This window comes from Epinephelus fuscoguttatus, linkage group LG21 (genome assembly GCF_011397635.1).
Source record: "Epinephelus fuscoguttatus linkage group LG21, E.fuscoguttatus.final_Chr_v1".
Classification (NCBI taxonomy): Eukaryota; Metazoa; Chordata; class Actinopteri; order Perciformes; family Serranidae; genus Epinephelus; species Epinephelus fuscoguttatus.
The window spans coordinates 34,708,566-34,725,390 of record NC_064772.1 but is presented as its reverse complement, the minus strand read 5'-3'; the positions used below and the strand labels follow the sequence as shown (position 1 = coordinate 34,725,390).

At 41.4% G+C, this 16,825-nt stretch overlaps 1 long non-coding RNA gene across 1 annotated transcript; it reads right to left on the bottom strand.

Moving 5' to 3' along the window:
- Positions 1-540: 540 nt before the first annotated feature.
- Positions 541-15,914, bottom strand: LOC125882031 (uncharacterized). The gene is made up of 4 exons (XR_007448287.1): positions 15,626-15,914; positions 6,072-6,180; positions 3,830-3,879; positions 541-3,701 (listed from the first exon to the last, which is right to left on the bottom strand). It is a non-coding gene; the product is annotated as an uncharacterized LOC125882031 (long non-coding RNA).
- Between the last annotated feature and the right edge of the window lie 911 nt (positions 15,915-16,825).

Genomic DNA, 16,825 nt, shown 5'->3' with positions numbered 1-16,825 from the left:
AAATGGATGCGCAACGATTACGTCACATACAGAGCCCGGTAACTTTACAGGAACCTTCCTCCTACTCCACTCTCTCAGTGGAGACACGGCGGTTGAGAGGGCCGAGCGAGAGGACGTTCCTGTAGTAGTTCCTGCCCCCCAAATAGTACCAGGAACTTCTTCAGTGGAAACGGGCCTATCATTATTCACAGCCATAGTATTTTAACCACCTCAGGAGGCAAACTACAACCAGTTTTGGACTCTGTTCCTCATAATCTGTCTTTTTTCCATGATAATTTGTCTCATCTGAATAAATAAATCATATTTATTGAAAGTGTACCAAAAACAGTGACAAGAGGCTATTATTTAGTTTGTTCATGTAGACAAGTATATGTCTCTTGTGTGTCCCTCGTGCTCTTCTTACTTCCCTCCAAAAACAACAGAGCAGACAACCCTGAGTTCACTTTAATTAGATTTAACATGTGTTCTGACAGAGAACAATACATCTCAAAGCATTTGCATGACAATGCCCTCTAATTGTGCTTTTGCTTAATTCATTTTTAAAAGCTAAAGCAGCAATGCCTGGTTGTATTCAAAAGGGATCGTTGTCATGAAGCATGCTCCTCTCTCTCGTCCTCTCTGTCTCTTTCTTTTCCCCCTCTCTCTTTCTGAAAATTCAACCCCAAATGGCCCACATGGAGAGTTATTCAAAAGTATCATTAACCCTCCTGACTCTTCATTGTGTTGTTTTCCCTTGGGGAAATGGAATCCGTACTCATTTTGATGAAGAATTGCGGAGGCTCCTTTGTTTGGGCCCCAGATGGAGAGAAGCTGATACTTGATTGTGTGAATGTGGTTGTGCCCTGAACTCTGAAGTAAATAGGACTGGATAATGGTCACTTCTCTTCAGCTCTCTACAGCCTTCTTCTCTCTCTCCCTGTGCAACTAAACCTAAATAAAGAGCAACAATTTACACTGGAGTGAGGAACTTGACACACACTTGATGCTTGTGGCTGAGGGACTGATCTAAACTCCCAGCAGTCTTGTTGTGGTGGTAGACCACCCTCCACTTCCCGCTCTGGTCTCCTGAGCCGCACTTGGAAAATAGAAAATACAGATGATGACAGGTCGAGTTAATCAGCACAGAATTAACAGAGATGTGAACTGAACTGGGACTTGGACTCAAGTTGACTTGAGTCATTGTTTTGATGACTTGCAACTTGACTTGACAGAAAATAAATGACTTGTGACCTAACTTGGACGATAAAGACTCTGTGCTCAGTTGATGTTTCAGCTTTAAATACACAATACTAAATATGGCTGAATCACAAGTGTTTGTGTAGCGTTAATGGGAGTGCAAGGACACACTGGGACCAGCATTGTCATGACTGGATGACTACCTTGTCAGACAAGCTCCTTGGATGTGTACCTGTCTATAGATTAGATCAGATCATCGTCATGATGCCTTTGCCATGAGTCATCACTTTTGAATTCAAGAGTTACACATGTAAAGGACAAAGGCAAACTACTGAATGCAAGACTGCAGTAATTTTATTTATCCATTTGGTGCGTATTTCAACACCATGGACAGGAAGTGGAGGTCACACAATGTCCTTAGTCATTTGTTTAAACAGAAAACAAATAAAGTCATTGACTTATTGTTGTGGAATAAGGAGACTGTTGAATGAGGAATGGACATGTGAGGGTTTACTCACTAGAAAGCCAAAGAGTTGGTACATCATGACAATTTACAGGCTCTGACTAACAAGCAGTATTAGCTGACACACCTTAAGTTTTCCTATACACACATTAAAGGTTGTATCCTGTCACTAAAGCTGCTGTTTCCTTTTATTTAGATAACCACTTCTAGGAGCAATTGCTTCTCCTGACCTAACAGCCAAACAAAAGGCAAATTTCAAAGCACTAAGCACCGACCATGCAGGCTGTTTTCAGCCTTCAGTGACATGTTTGAATTCAGTCATTGCCAGAAAAAAACACCTACAATTATAGACTTCATTTAGGCACTTGGGGGCGGCACAGTGGTATAGTAGTTAGCGCTGTTGCCTCACAGCAAGGGGGTTCTGGATTCAAGCCCACTGACTGACTGTGGCCTTTCTGTGTGGATGTTCTCCTTGTTTCAGTGTGGGTTTTCTCCCAGTTTTCCGCCAGTTAGGTTAACTGGTGACTCCAAATTGCCTATAGGTGTGAATGTAAGCGTGAATGGTTGTCTGTCTCTATATGACAGCCCTGTGATCATATGGCAATCTGTCCAGGATGAACCCCGCCTCTCGCCCACTGTTTGCTGGGATAGGCTCCAGCCCCCCTGCGACCCTTAACAGTGGTTATGGATAATGAAAGAATAAATTTAGACTGCTGGGTACTTGTCTAAAGTGGGGTCAATAATGGAGGGGTCCCCTCAGATTATGTGTGGTCATATGCCTACAAAGTTGCGTGGTGATGGGTGAAACCCTTGAGATGTTCTACACCTTTATGTGATGAGCCACGCCCTCCGCAATATTCATTGCCTTATAGAAGCTCAGTTTTAGTAAGTTTTCCAACTTTTGCCAAGAGGGAACTTTAGATATTGCTCCCTAGATTATGTTCACCCAGTTTCATGCAGATCGCTCAAACTTCCTAGGAAGAGATCCATTTGAAGTGTTTTTCAAAACATTCAAAATGGCGGAAAATCTATATAAGCGGAAGTTAAGGGTTCTTGAGGCAAATGTGTTCCTCATGAGGAGAGGCATCTCTGTGCAAAGTTTCATGTCTCTACGACATACGGGGCATGAGATATGCCCATTCAAAGTTTGACATTTCAATCAGTTGCTATAGCGCCCCCCTTTGGCCAATTGATGTAATATTGCTTCATTGGCATCCTCCCATGACCCTCTACCACTGTGCCAAATTTCACATGGATTGACCAAGTCAGTGAGGAGAAAAACGTGGAACACACACACACACAGAGTTTTCGTCATTAAGATAATGTTTACCATCTTTGCATGCTAGCAGTGGCTCATTACCAACACAGGGTGCAGCTGAGGATGATGGGATTGTCATTAGATTTGTAGATCTTTGTACAAAAACCAAAGAATTTAAGTTGAACTGAAGTTTTAATCTAGTGTTGGGGCTGGATGATGAGTCCATTCATCCTATGGAAGACATGAGTATGTGGACCAAATTTCGGGCAGCTTTATTCAATAGTTATGGAGAAATGTTACAGTAAACCTGGAAATGTCAACCTACTGACTGAACTAAATGATAAGGGGTCTGAATAAAACTGTCTTAAAAATAAAAATGTCTTGTCAATCCAACCAGTAGTTGTCAGGATGCTTCATTGCCGTCCCATGGTGCTGGCTTGGCTGGAAATCACTAAACAGCTCTGGGTGTGAGGACAGGTGGGCAGCTAATGGTCCGATGAAGCACAGTAGAGGCAAAGTTCCTCTTCCACCTCTCCCCTTGTGGCCACTTGCTTCTGGTCAGGTGTGCAGTTATAGCTGCCAGGAGTGGTTTTACTATGGTGTTTCTGTGCTGTTTACATGTGGAGTCAGTTAGTACAGACTATTATTGGTACCCTGGTTCCCATTTTGGAGGGGGTAGAGTTCCCTAAATCCTTTGATGTTTGGAATCCTTATTCACTGTTGAACACTTCTGTAGTTCTGACAAGTTTCCTGAATGCCTCCCTCTCCTCCGAATCCACTGATAGCTCTGACATTCTGTTGTGTCTGCAGAAAAACACAGAGCCAAATGCAGATGAGGACAGGTGGATGTTTACAGGCATTTCATTATTACAAAAAGAACAAAATAACAAGGATGTCTGTGGACAGAATTTGATCATCCTGATATTACTGACAGGCTAAACCTCCGAGGCCTCTTGACACTTCCAAGAAATCCCAGAAAGACCTTGAAAAAGAGACAAAATATGCTCATTTCAGAACAATGCTTTAGGCAATAACATGGTGTTTTAAAGTTTAAAGGACTTTTAATTCACCATAAATCATGTAATGGGGGTGTGGGCGAATTGACTTAACTGACTGCCTCCTCCGCAAGACTTTTTGACCCTTGTCGACACTGTGTGCGTCACGTCAACAACACAAAATGAGACCTATTGCACTCCTCTGTCTATATTTTACTTACATGACTTCTTTGCTACCAACTGAATGCATTTATTACAACGTACAAAGTGATTTAGGATCCAAATAAAGATAAGTCAGTAAGTTTAGAGTTTGGAGTCTTTCTTAAGGCGTAAAACGATTCTACAGATGGCCATGATGCACATGTGACAGAACTGGAGCATGATATTCTGTCAGCCCAGACACTAGTGTTGGTTAAAATTAATGCATTTCTTCCCAGAGAGACTGGTGACTAAAAGCCAAGTTGCATCTGACAGTCAGTAGAGAGTTCAATAGGGTGAGGTTGGTGAAAAGGAGATAAAATTATACAGTGCTCAAGCTGTACTAAATCGAGTGAAAATGGCTCTGTGGCAAAGATTCTTCAATCCATGTTGAAAAACCTAAAAAATACCTTTTCCCTGATTTCTCTAGAGCCAGGTGTGCTTCTGTCTACTGTAAAGGTGATGGGAGAATTGATTCCTTTCACAGCATCAGTTCCTCTAAGTTGATACGTTTCCCATTTCTATGTAGGCTATGTAAGCTCAGTGCAATGTTGCAGAAAGTACATGTTCTTTCTAGTGTCTATGTTGTTTCCTCATTACAATTTAAAGCTCATCAACACACCAAAGTCGAAAGGATGATCACTGAGGACCACCTAAATGCACCGTTGGCCTGGGCTGGCGGAGGTCTCCATTCGAGTCATGTTTATTCGGTCCATGCTTCTTCATTCACAACCCATGCTGCACTACGTTACGACATGTTTGGGATTCCTGAGCTCTCGGACGTTCAGCAGGCTAACCTGGTACATACCGGACACTAAAAGGAGTCGTTCAAAAAGATTTGTTTGTTCATTTTTGCCCATTTGTAATTGCTGAATGCAACTTTTACTTGCTACTAATCTCCACTTCCATACCTAATGTACACGACACACACCTACAAACTGCATCCACCACTAGTGCAACACAAACCCACCATTGTGAAGGTTACCTGAATCCTGATACAATGCATGTGACCAAATGTAGCACATAATACACAAAGACGTGATTCACTTTATGGGTAATGAGATGTAACTCTTACTATTACACGAACCCTAACCTCAACTGCCTCTCTTTTGATGTAATACTTCATAGGGTCCATGTCATTAGTTCGACATCCCATTAGTCCGACTGTCCGCGGTGCTGAACGGCTCGCGGCGGGCGTATAGTGCGCCACGACCGGCTTGAGGTGGAGCAGGCTCACGGCTTTTGTGTTTGTCACTTTCTTTTTCATTTTAACCCACACCATGATCTTTTCCTGACCCTAACCAAGTGGTTTTTGTGCCTAAACCTAACCAGACCTTAACCACAGGGCATCATGATGATTTCGGAACGGACTTCGGAACAATGAGTTTAATATGGTCGGAACAATGGGATGTCAAACCAATGGGCAGTTCCCTACTTCATAGCTAATCGCTAACTTAGCATTACCATAAGTAATAAGACGTAACCTTACCATTACCCTTACCCAGGGTTGCCTGGGTAAGGGTCATCTTGGGATTGTTCTGTTTTTCGAGCGACTGCCCCAGAAAATGGCTATAATTTTCCAAGACACAAATTATCCGTTTTTGTTTTATTTTGTTGAGAAAATGTACTTCTCACGTAGAATGTCAGACTTCCAAATACAGCCAGATTCTTCTACTACTAGTCGTATTTTTGTCTTTACGTTTAGACATCCAATCTTGCGTATGTAAACAGGTAAACATGAGTAGAACACAGTGACAATTGGCCATATGCCTATAATTCTTTTAACTGTTAGCAGAAATGCAAAAGTTGACCCTATCTTCTGACAGCTGCTGCACAGGCTGTCGCAGTTTTAGGTAGGTTATCCAGTCATTTTACATTATTTTGTGCAGTTAGTGGGCTACTTTATTACCCGCTGTACTGAGAGCTTTACAGTTCATACCTGACACATTGGAGTGCAAAAATTATTTTGAAAGCCACTGACCAGATGTCGCAGTTGAGTTACTCTCGTGTCTCGTGCTGCTGTTGGGATGATTAAGATGTCTGGCATCAGTTTTGACAAAACAGCACGTGCATCAGAATCCTGAATCGCTCTGAAACAACATGACAACAATGGTTTCATATGTTTCTGTAAGCTTTTTGACTTTATAATCAGCGATCAATTATTTTTCAACCACTGCTGTACTTGGTTTGTGTCCATGGCAACCAGTCTCTTTAACCCATTAAAGACTGATAAAGGATTATGCTTTGATCATGGGCATGGTATAAACCCAGCATACTCATGATACTAGTACATTAATAACTTGTGTTAATACTTAAGTAAATGGTCAGGTGTAGTTGGTGAAGCTTATATCTATAAATGGTGAAAGAGGAGAGCCACAGATGTATCTGACTGCTGAGTGTTATCATCATGGCTGCATGTCAGGACAGGTAGAGGTAAGAAAGGCAAAATGGCGTCTTACAGCTGTCAACAGCTGTTGCAAATATGGTTTAACACCCTGTATCATGTGTCAGATGTACCAGTTTCTCAAAAATCAAATGTGGTAAACCCAACCTTAACCACCATTCTTTCAATGTAATACCTAATAGCTTTTTATCAGGTCTTCTGCTTGTGGGCCAAGGTGGAAAAATGCTGATTGTGGACTAAGGTGTCGGTATGGTGGACATGGTTACTCAGCTGCTCCAGCTGAAGCTACACCTACTTTAACTTTGTGCAGTCAGGGTCCCCACAGGACCAGTATCACTAACTTTATTGATCGCCTGACCTTTCCTCAGGCACCATTCAGCAGGTCAAAATTTAAATTTGTCCAATCCTTAGGATCTGCAAAACTAATGAGTTTAAGTGCTAACTGGCAAACATAAGCATACCAGTGTGCTAAATTAGAAAGCAGAAGCATATTATACCCAATAAACATTAGCATGTTAGCATTGTCATTGTGGGAATGGAAACATGGCTACATTAGCATTTAGCTCAAAGCACTACTGTGCCCTACAGAGCTGCTCCCTCCTGTGTCATCTAAGCCATAAGTCTCCATGGATGAACAGCAAGGCAACCAGATAAAGCCTCATTGACTTTGTATGCACACTACAGGCGACACACATAACCTGCCACAATAACTGACCTTGGAATTGTGAACATGTGCATGTGAGCAGTCAGCACGTTTGATAAGCAGGGAATAGTGCCTTTGTCTTGACAGATATGATTAAATGGGTACCCAGTCAAACCACACTGTTCTTAGGTGTCCACCGCTGCAACAGCGAGGTTGTGCAAATTTCATTCAGTAAGTCATTTTGTGTTCAATCATTCAGTCTCCCCAAGCGAATAATCATGTGTTTCAGAATGGATGAGAAGTTGATTTTGGCCACTTATATCGTAACAGCCCCAGTTGTTTTAAAAGATGTCTGTGGAACAGTTACACCGCTATTGTAACAGGAACACTTAGAGCATTTTGTTGTAATCATGGAAGCACTGTCTGAACACCCATCTTGATCAAATCTGACTAAAAACTGGAGGCTAAGATGTCAGACATATCATCATAGATAAGAGTGTTCTGTTTTTTAAGAGCGTAAAGTGTAGGATGACATGCAGTAGACCCCTTTGGACCAATATGACAAAATTTGTGACTTACCAAGATTTCAGTTTTGTATCTGAAACAAAACTTTCAGTTATGAAAACTTGTAAAATATGTTAAAAGTGTACTATCCATACATGTATGATTTTTTTATCCTTAGATCAGTGTCATTATCTTTACAAAGAGTCCTCTGACATTAAAGTATTGAAACATTTCTCATTATAAATAGATCTTGGAAGACAGCATCAATGTGTTGGAGGTCTGCACTGGACTGTTTAATCAATGCTCATCTGTATCAGGTTTCTGTTTGACACTTTGTCTGCCCTCTGATTGTTCGTGAACTACACAGATGACCACACAGAGCAGCAGTGATAGTGTTATTATCTGCAGATAAGACTGGATTAAGAATGTCAATTTAAAATGTCACTGATTTAAAACAAAACTTGAGAGAAGACTAAATGAATGAATTGTATTTAGTGTTCCTCAAATTCAGTTTTGGGCTTTATTTTTGGACCTGTGCCAATCAACATGTTCGTCTTTAGCTCCACTTATGTGTGGGATGCCACAGGGATCTACTCTTGGTCCTGTTTAGTGTTCACTTTATATGCATCCATTAGGAAGCACTGTCAGTCATTTCAATGGGGTATTCAACCACTGTTAGGCTGATGACACCCAAATCTACCTTTCCTATAAGCCAGATAATGTTAGCTGTCTGAGTGCTTTAACGGACTTCTTCACTGCTTTTAAGAAACTGATGACTTGTAATTTTCTGCAGCTAAACTCAGACAACACAGAAATAGTAATAGCTGGCTCTGATCACCTAACAAGCAAATTACAACCTTTTATTGGTCCTCTGGCAACTAATATAAAATATACAGTGAGAAATAACGGCATCCCTTCTGATTCTCAAATGAACTTTGAACAACATCTCAATAATCTCATCAAATCCTGCTGCTTCCACCCAAACTATATATATATATATATATATATATATATACATATATTATCAAAATGAAATCAGTTGTGTCATTTTCTGACCTAGAAAGGCTTATTCATGCTTTTGAATTCTCGCGCCTTGACTAGTGTAATGCACTGTTAACATGCCTCAGTAAATCTTCTGTAGCTTTATTTCGACTAGTGCAGAATGCTACAACACATATTTTAACTTCTCCTCTCCCTCAGTTGGATGCCAGTTAAGTTCAGAAAAAATAAAGTTATTAAACTCAACTCAACTTTATTTATATAGCCCTTTAAAACAGCCACGGCTGAAACAAAGTGCTGTACATAAATAGACAAAGCAACACAGGGACATAAAATAATTAACAGGAAATAAATACTAAAATAATTGTTTATTGTTTTTAAAACAATTTAAAAACAATAAAACAATAAATAAAACAAACCATAAAACACTAAAACAGAAGCAGAGTCTCATGCAGAGTTGAAAGTCAAGGAATAACAATGGGTTTTTAGATGAGTTTTAAAAAATTAAAATAACATGACACGTGAAAATGAGCAGTGTAGTTTCCATACTGTCATTCTTAAAGCTGCCAAAATCCATTTTTGAACACTAGGGATTAGAAAAACATAAAAGCCACAACTTAGACTTTCTTATCAACTGTACTGTCAGAAATTTTGTTTTATTGATAAATATTGATTCTGAATATGTAAAAGAGTTTAGTCATTAGTCATTCATGTACCAGTACCAGCTGCACTTTCTTAGTGTCTTGTCATGTATAGTTCAGGTACAAACCAAGAAAAAAAGTTGTTGTCATGTTATAGCCCTGTTATATCTGTCTTTTAATAAAAAACATGAATTTGTATGCCATCAATGTCAGTTTTTCTCTGTGGTGTAGAAAATGGTATTGAATACTGGTATTTTTCAAGGTATCATGTAGAAGTTAGGGATTCTAGCACATGACAAAACTACAGCAATCAACACTTGTTCATTTTAAACCTGAAAATAATTAAAAATTAACAAATGTGCTCTATTAAAAAAGAGAAGCAAAAATCCTGACCAAGACAACATTCCAATTATTATGATTATGATGCATTAACTTTCTGGGCAGACAAATCTAACACTGTTGCCAGTTTGAACACTGAGGAAAGGTATCTGTCCAAAACATTCATGCATAAATAAAATTAAAATATAAATTAAAATTAAAATTATTTAATTGCTGTCCTGGTTATATTTCTTGAACCATGACCACAATCATTTTGTCACCTTAATCAAGTTGTTTTTTCTTTGGTCCCTAAACCCAGCCATACATTAAAGCCATGTAGTTAGCATTAACTAGCTAGCTTTCAATTTGAAGGGACAGTTCACCCAAAATCAAAAATGCATTTTTTTCTCTTACCTGTTGTGCTATTTATGAATGTAAATTGTTTGTTTTGATGCGAGAACACACCACAAATACAAGATATCTGTCATAGAGATGTCTGCCTTCTCTCCAATGAAATGGAGCCAGATGGCACTCAGCTTGTGGTGCTCACAGTGCCAAAAATACATATGAAAAAACTTAACAGCAATGTCTCTTTCCAGAAATCATGCCCTGGGGACTCAAGATAATCCACAGACCTTGTTGTGAGCATTTTTATGCAGGACCTATTTTCTATCTACTGGACAAGCTCAGTGGTGCTTGTAGGTAAGCTAGCTGTTGATGCACGCTTCCTTCTGCATGGTGATATGCTCTGTATTATTCAAGAGAAAGCTGAACATCTCAATGGCTAATATCTCCAGTACTCTAATTAAATAGCACTATAGCCAATAAAACTGTTCCCTTAAGGTATAAGTCTCCATTTCTGCACAGTTTTGTGACATGAATAAAGCTTAGTTTAACCAGGTGGTTGTTCTACAATAATTCAGCAATAAAAGTACAAAAGGTATAATTTTAAGTTGCTTAAATTGAATATGGGCGTAATAAAAAATTTGCTTTTTTGCCTCAAGGTAGTTTAGCAATTAAAGGGAGATATTCAAGACAGAACATAACAGTGGAAGTCAATTAAAGCACCAGTGAAGGTCAGGGTCAGCCTGAATACAGTGAGGGACTATTACGTGTTGAGCAAAACTCAAAGGGCCAGACCAGCACCCGTGGACCTTTAGGTGCAAATACAGATATGAAACAAATTATTTAAAATGCAGTCATATTCATACCACGTTATATAATTTGTTGTTCCACATGATTTTACATTTGCCCAGTGAATAAAGTGAATGAATTACTCCATTTTAATCACTAAATTAAAGTGATGGCATTGTGCACTGTGCAGTTTTTAGTAGTATGAGGTTGTTACACATCTGCACTTTAGGCTACACCTTGAGGCGTCCTGTTCTACATATCTTCCAAGTTTAGTAAAAATCCATATGGCGGTTAGGCCTAGATAAGAAATGAGCTCTCTAGCGCCCCCATTTTGTTTGATGGGGTCAATAATGGAGGGGTCCCCTCAGATTATGTGTGGTCATATGCCTACAAAGTTGCGTGGTGATGGGTGAAACCCTTGAGATGTTATACACCTTTATGTGATGAGCCACGCCCTCCACAATATTCATTGCCTTATAGAAGCTCAGTTTTAGGAAGTTTTCCAACTTTTGCCAAGAGGGAACTTTAGATATTGCTCCCTAGATTATGTTCACCCAGTTTCATGCAGATCGCTCAAACTTCCTAGGAAGAGATCCATTTGAAGTGTTTTTCAAAACATTCAAAATGGCGGAAAATCTATATAAGCGGAAGTTATGGGTTCTTGAGGCAAATGTGTTCCTCATGGGGCGTCGGTGGCTTGGTGGTAGAGCGGGCGCCCCATGTGCGGGGCTGTTTCCCGCGGCGGCCCAGGTTCGGCTCCAGCCTGTGGCCCTTTGCTGCATGTTACTCCCTCTCGCTCTCCCCCTATCACACTGGTCTGTCCTATCCATTAAAGGCTAAAAAGCCCCAAAAAATATCTTTAAAAAATGTGTTCCTCATGAGGAGAGGCATCTCTGTGCAAAGTTTCATGTCTCTACGACATACGGGGCATGAGATATGCCCATTCAAAGTTTGACATTTCAATCAGTTGCTATAGCGCCCCCCTTTGGCCAATTGATGTAATATTGCTTCATTGGCATCCTCCCATGACCCTCTACCACTGTGCCAAATTTCACATGGATTGACCAAGTCAGTGAGGAGAAAAACGTGGAACACACACACACAGACAGTTTTCGTCATTATATAGTTAGATAAAGTGTCATATCCACTGTGGAGCTGTAGGGGACACTCTGGGCTCTCCCTCACCTGATGCTGAAGCTGTCAGGGCGCATGGTGGTCCCTCTTATCTGATGCTAACACGACTGGGGTGTCTCCTTCATCTCTAATGTAATCTTACTGTCAGTACTGGTTGATTACACCAGGCGCTGCAATGCGTCTGCACAAATTGAAGGCGTTGACTGGATTACATTTCAATGGACTTGTGTTTTCTATGATTTCAAGGAAAAAATAAATTGATTGATTGGTTGATTGTATAACCATCAGGGAGGCGTGTTTCATCCTCTTGGACCTTGCTGTCCCATCTGATGCTTTTTGACTGGCTTTCCTAACAAATGGTCATTTTTGAATTTATTTTATGGCAATTTTGGCTCTGAAAGTGCAGAGAATAACATGATGTGCACTCTCACTGTGTGAAAGTAATACTAACAGTTTTTATTCTTATCCTAACAGTTGTGACAGCAGGGGCGGTGTCTATTTGGAGCTAGAGTGTGTTATTTCAAAACAGTCACTGCTTAACAACGAGCTACTCCTTGACAAGTTCAGCCTTGACCATTAGGATTACTTTCCACAGACTCCTTTTGAAACTTTTTATGCTTCCAGACATTTCTCAAACAAAAGCTGCGAGCCATGCACACCCGATCCTGAATACCTTCCCTCACACTCAGCACAGACTGGGTAGAATGAGAGCCTTTAAAGCCTCCGAGTACAAAGAGTACATTTGGCTTGAGTATTCTCGATGCCATGATACCGCTCATGAAAAAACATCAGGTACTAGTTTTTCAAACTGTAAAAAAGGCCATGTATTAATACTGGACAGATCTGGGAGAGGAAGTAGGTGGCTGGATGTTGCTTGAGTGCATAGTTTTCCTGGAGCCATTAAGTGAGGTCTTCTATGGACTGTTCAGATTGCACACAACTGCCATGGCCCTACTTGCAAGCACAGCTGCTTGCATTGAAATTAATAAAATAAGAATAAGAACAAATCACATGCACACCACCATGAACAGTGACCTTGGGGTACAAGAGAACCATTGCCTTGGATATGGATGAGTTCATAAGGCTGTTTAGTAGCAGTTGTTTTGAAGTGTCTGTACCTCTAACTGATGAGAGCGCTCCACTATCAGAGTGTACAACTGCTTCTTCTTCTGCTTAAGACTGATAACTGCACAGAACACTAAGAGGTTTACTGGACAGAGCTGAGCACCAGGCTATTTACTGATTAACAGTAAAGAACATTGTTGGTATTGTTCTTCCTTTCACTGTGAGACTGTAGTGAGTGTTACTTATAATGTGAGATTTCTTGTTTGCTATACAGAGTTGGAGAGTATCGATCATTACTAGCAATAATTATAATCAATATAGCAATATATGAAAATTGACAGTGCTGTAAATGCCCAAACATTGCATCTATTTAATATGAGGCTTTGGGCTACTGCTGGTGAGCTTTCTAATTGCACATAATAGCCAGATGTTGATGAAAATGTCATAAACAAGGAGGCTTGTCCATCAGAATTTCAGTGTTGACACTGGAAAATAGTAGGATCATATGCACCTACAGTGGCATGCAAACGTCTGGGCACCCCAGCTCAAAATTTCATTCACTGTGAGTAGTTAAGAAAGAAGACTATATGTGCTATATTGCTGGCAACTGGACTTGCTTGAGTTTCTTAAAGATATTTTGCCTCTCAACCAAGAAGCTTTCATCAGTTAGAACTTAAAGGCCCTGACACACCAAGCAGACAGTCGGTCGTCGACCAAAGTCGGGCCGTCAGTGAGCGTCTGTCGGCCTAGTTTTTGAGGTGTGTCCCATACTGTCGGCATTTCAGCATCGGCGTCAGCGGCTTTTCGGCCGATTGAGCATGTTGAATCAGTGGCGGAGCTAGTCGGTGAGAGAGATCAGTTTTATTCCCTCACCCCTGTAGTGAGTGAATCTGCCTGTAGTGAAACCGGGGCTAACCGGGGCTTCCTCCTCAGGCTCCACTTCACTCAGCTGCCCACAGACCCACTGCTTCTTCCCACTTTAACCTGAATAACAAACCGGAGCTAGCTGGGAGCGGCTAGCGGAGCGTTAGCCACAGCATGACCAGAGGGAAGCACAGCCAGTTAGCCTCTGCTAGCTTCCCAGCTAGCCCTGGCTCTCCATTTGGATCCAACCGGAGCACCGAGCCCTGGTTTGTTATTCAGGTTAAAGTGGGAAGAAGCAGCGGGTTTATCGGGAAGCTGAGTGAAGTGGAGCCTGCGGAGGAAACACCGGGACCGTCTGGATGTAATAGTCCGTGGAGGTGCTGCGGTGCTCGGCTGCACAGATAGGAAACCCCTCGACTGACAGGATGTACCACTCTCTCACTCCACTCTCTCTCACGCAGGCACAGAATGTACGTGCTACTTGGCCGTCGGATGTAGTCCGTGTAGTGTGTTCAAATGCAACTGACACAGGGCGACGTGAGGCGATGTAGACGACGCAACAGTTGGCTTTCGTCGCCACTAGTTCTTTGATGTCGGTTTGGTGTGTCCGCACCTGAAGAGGCTTTTTAGATGAGAGGCGAAACGTCTTCAAGAAACTCAAGCAAGTCCAGTTGCCTACGATATGGCACTTATGATTACCATGACCTGGGTGACTGAGAATCTTCACCGACACATTTCTGCAATAATATAAATATAATTCCTGCAAAGTTTAATTTAAACGTTAATTTAAAAATGTATTGTTTCCATTTAGTAGTCTAGTTTGTGCCCCCCACCTAAAATTATCTGGATTTCCCCAACCTTTTCTGTCATGTTATCATGTGGCTCGATGTCAAAGCTGCATCAATTGTTTTTCTTCTTTTGTCTTTGGAGACTTGGGGACATCAGAAAAAGCTGTGAACCACAGAAACAGAGACAGCAGAATGAACATTCCCATTCCAATCAAGGTACCAGGATGGTCAGAGTGACGACCACTTTTACTTGTACCATCAGGGTCAGACTCGGAACAAAATCTGGCCCTGGCATTTTCCATTTGCAACAGCCCCATTGCTACTATTTTTTTTCAAAACCTAGCCAAGTAGTTTTGTTGCCTAGAGCTGAACACAACCGTTGACAATATTAACCACGTGTTACAATGTGCTTCATCCAGGAGAGACCTGTGCGTAACCTACAGATGCTAAAGGGCACCTTGTGCGTCAGTAAGAGACGCTGAGGGGGTGTGACAAACCACTGGTATTTGACCACCTGGGAATGAGACGTGTTGACTCATAACAGCTGCCGTTGGAGACAAGGCTGATGGGAGCAGAGAGACTCAACCATAACAGTAAAGTTATGGCACAAAATCAAAACAATGAGCTGAAAGATGCTAAAATGCTCTGTAGAGCTGAAGGCAACTGCAAAGTTCAATGATAATTTTCTGTGGGTTCATGGCTATGTGTGACCATTCACATTACACATAATCAACTGAACCATTTTCAACATAAAGTCTGTTTTAGTTTTCTGAGCCTGAAAGCAGAATAAGGTTTGAAAGATCAACAAGAGAGGTAATGACCGTTGCAGCAGCCATCTCTCTGTGTCGCTCCCGACTCATTCCACTCTAATCAGTTCTGTTGCAGAGCAGCGCGACGTGATGCTGAGCATGGCTTTCTGTTACTGCAAATGAGTGTGTGACTAAATCACTGCTTCCTGTTCTGCTCCGAGACTGGAGCTGCATTGTTTTCTCAGCCATGGTTAATGCGTTTGACAGCGAGGCAAATAATAAGAGTGTCTACCTGTTGCCTCCCAATTTCCCATCCTCTAGCTCTCTGTGTGGAAGAGGAGATGGGAGGAATGAACGCTGATTATCTTCACTCCAGCAAATCCAAAATCACCCAGTGAGTGCAGGCACGCTCGCTCCGTCATGTTTATTCTTTCTCTCTCTGAGACAATCAGCGCTATTGTTGAGGAAGATGGAAATCTGTGCTGTGCTTTCTTAGGCTGGAACACCAGAATGCCATGCGGGCTAAGTGTTAGATGAGCAAGTTACAGAGAAAAGAATGATGAAATCCTGGCTGCGGACTCTCAGTTAGCTGAAATAATGCAGACTCCAGTATGTGTGGACGCTGCACACACACACCCAAGGTCGATAACACAATTCAGCCCACGTGTGCAGAACGAGCAGAGACAGCCTCGGAGATAGGACACCTGTTGTTGAGGCTTCCTTGGCTCGCAGTCAAGTCACAGCTATGCAGGCGAGAGACAGAGAGAGACAGGGAGACGCAGGACAGCAAGCACAAAAGCTCCTCAAACCTCGACTATCACTTTTTAATCGTAATCACTGAGTAGTTTCAAAGATAAACCTGATTTTGTAGTCATTATTGAGAAGTTCCAACTCTGTCTCTAAAAGCTCATGGCCATGGCCGGAGAAAATGGAAAAAGGAGGCACGACTTTCAAAAGCTACAATGGATGCTGCATCGGTCCAGCCATGCTTTACCGCAAAATGGTGGAGTACACATATTAATAATCTTTTCCTGACCTTAACCAGTGTGTTTGTTTTTTTCTTTAGTGTTTAAGATTTAGGGGGATTTAATGGCATCTAACAGTGAGGATTACAGATTGCCACCAGCTGAAATTTCTCACTGTTGGATTTCCCTCAGTGTTTATTGTTCAGGAGGTTTTTACTGGAAGCCGCATTAACCACAGAGGTCTCTTCCTCTCATAAACAAACCAACCAGGTTATTAAAAGTGGTAAAAACACTGACGAAAGCAGTTTCACATTACAAATCAGTTTCTCCAACACTGTATAGCATGCAAGGAACGGGTGGTTTGGCGACCACATGCTAATGTGCGCTGACCTTTTTTTTTTTTTGCTAACATAAGATCCAGATGTTCAGGAGGTTTTTACCTGGAGCTGAATTATCCACAGAGGTCTCTTCCTCTCCAAATCAAACAGACCCAGTAATTTAAACTGGTGAAAACACTGAATAGAAGC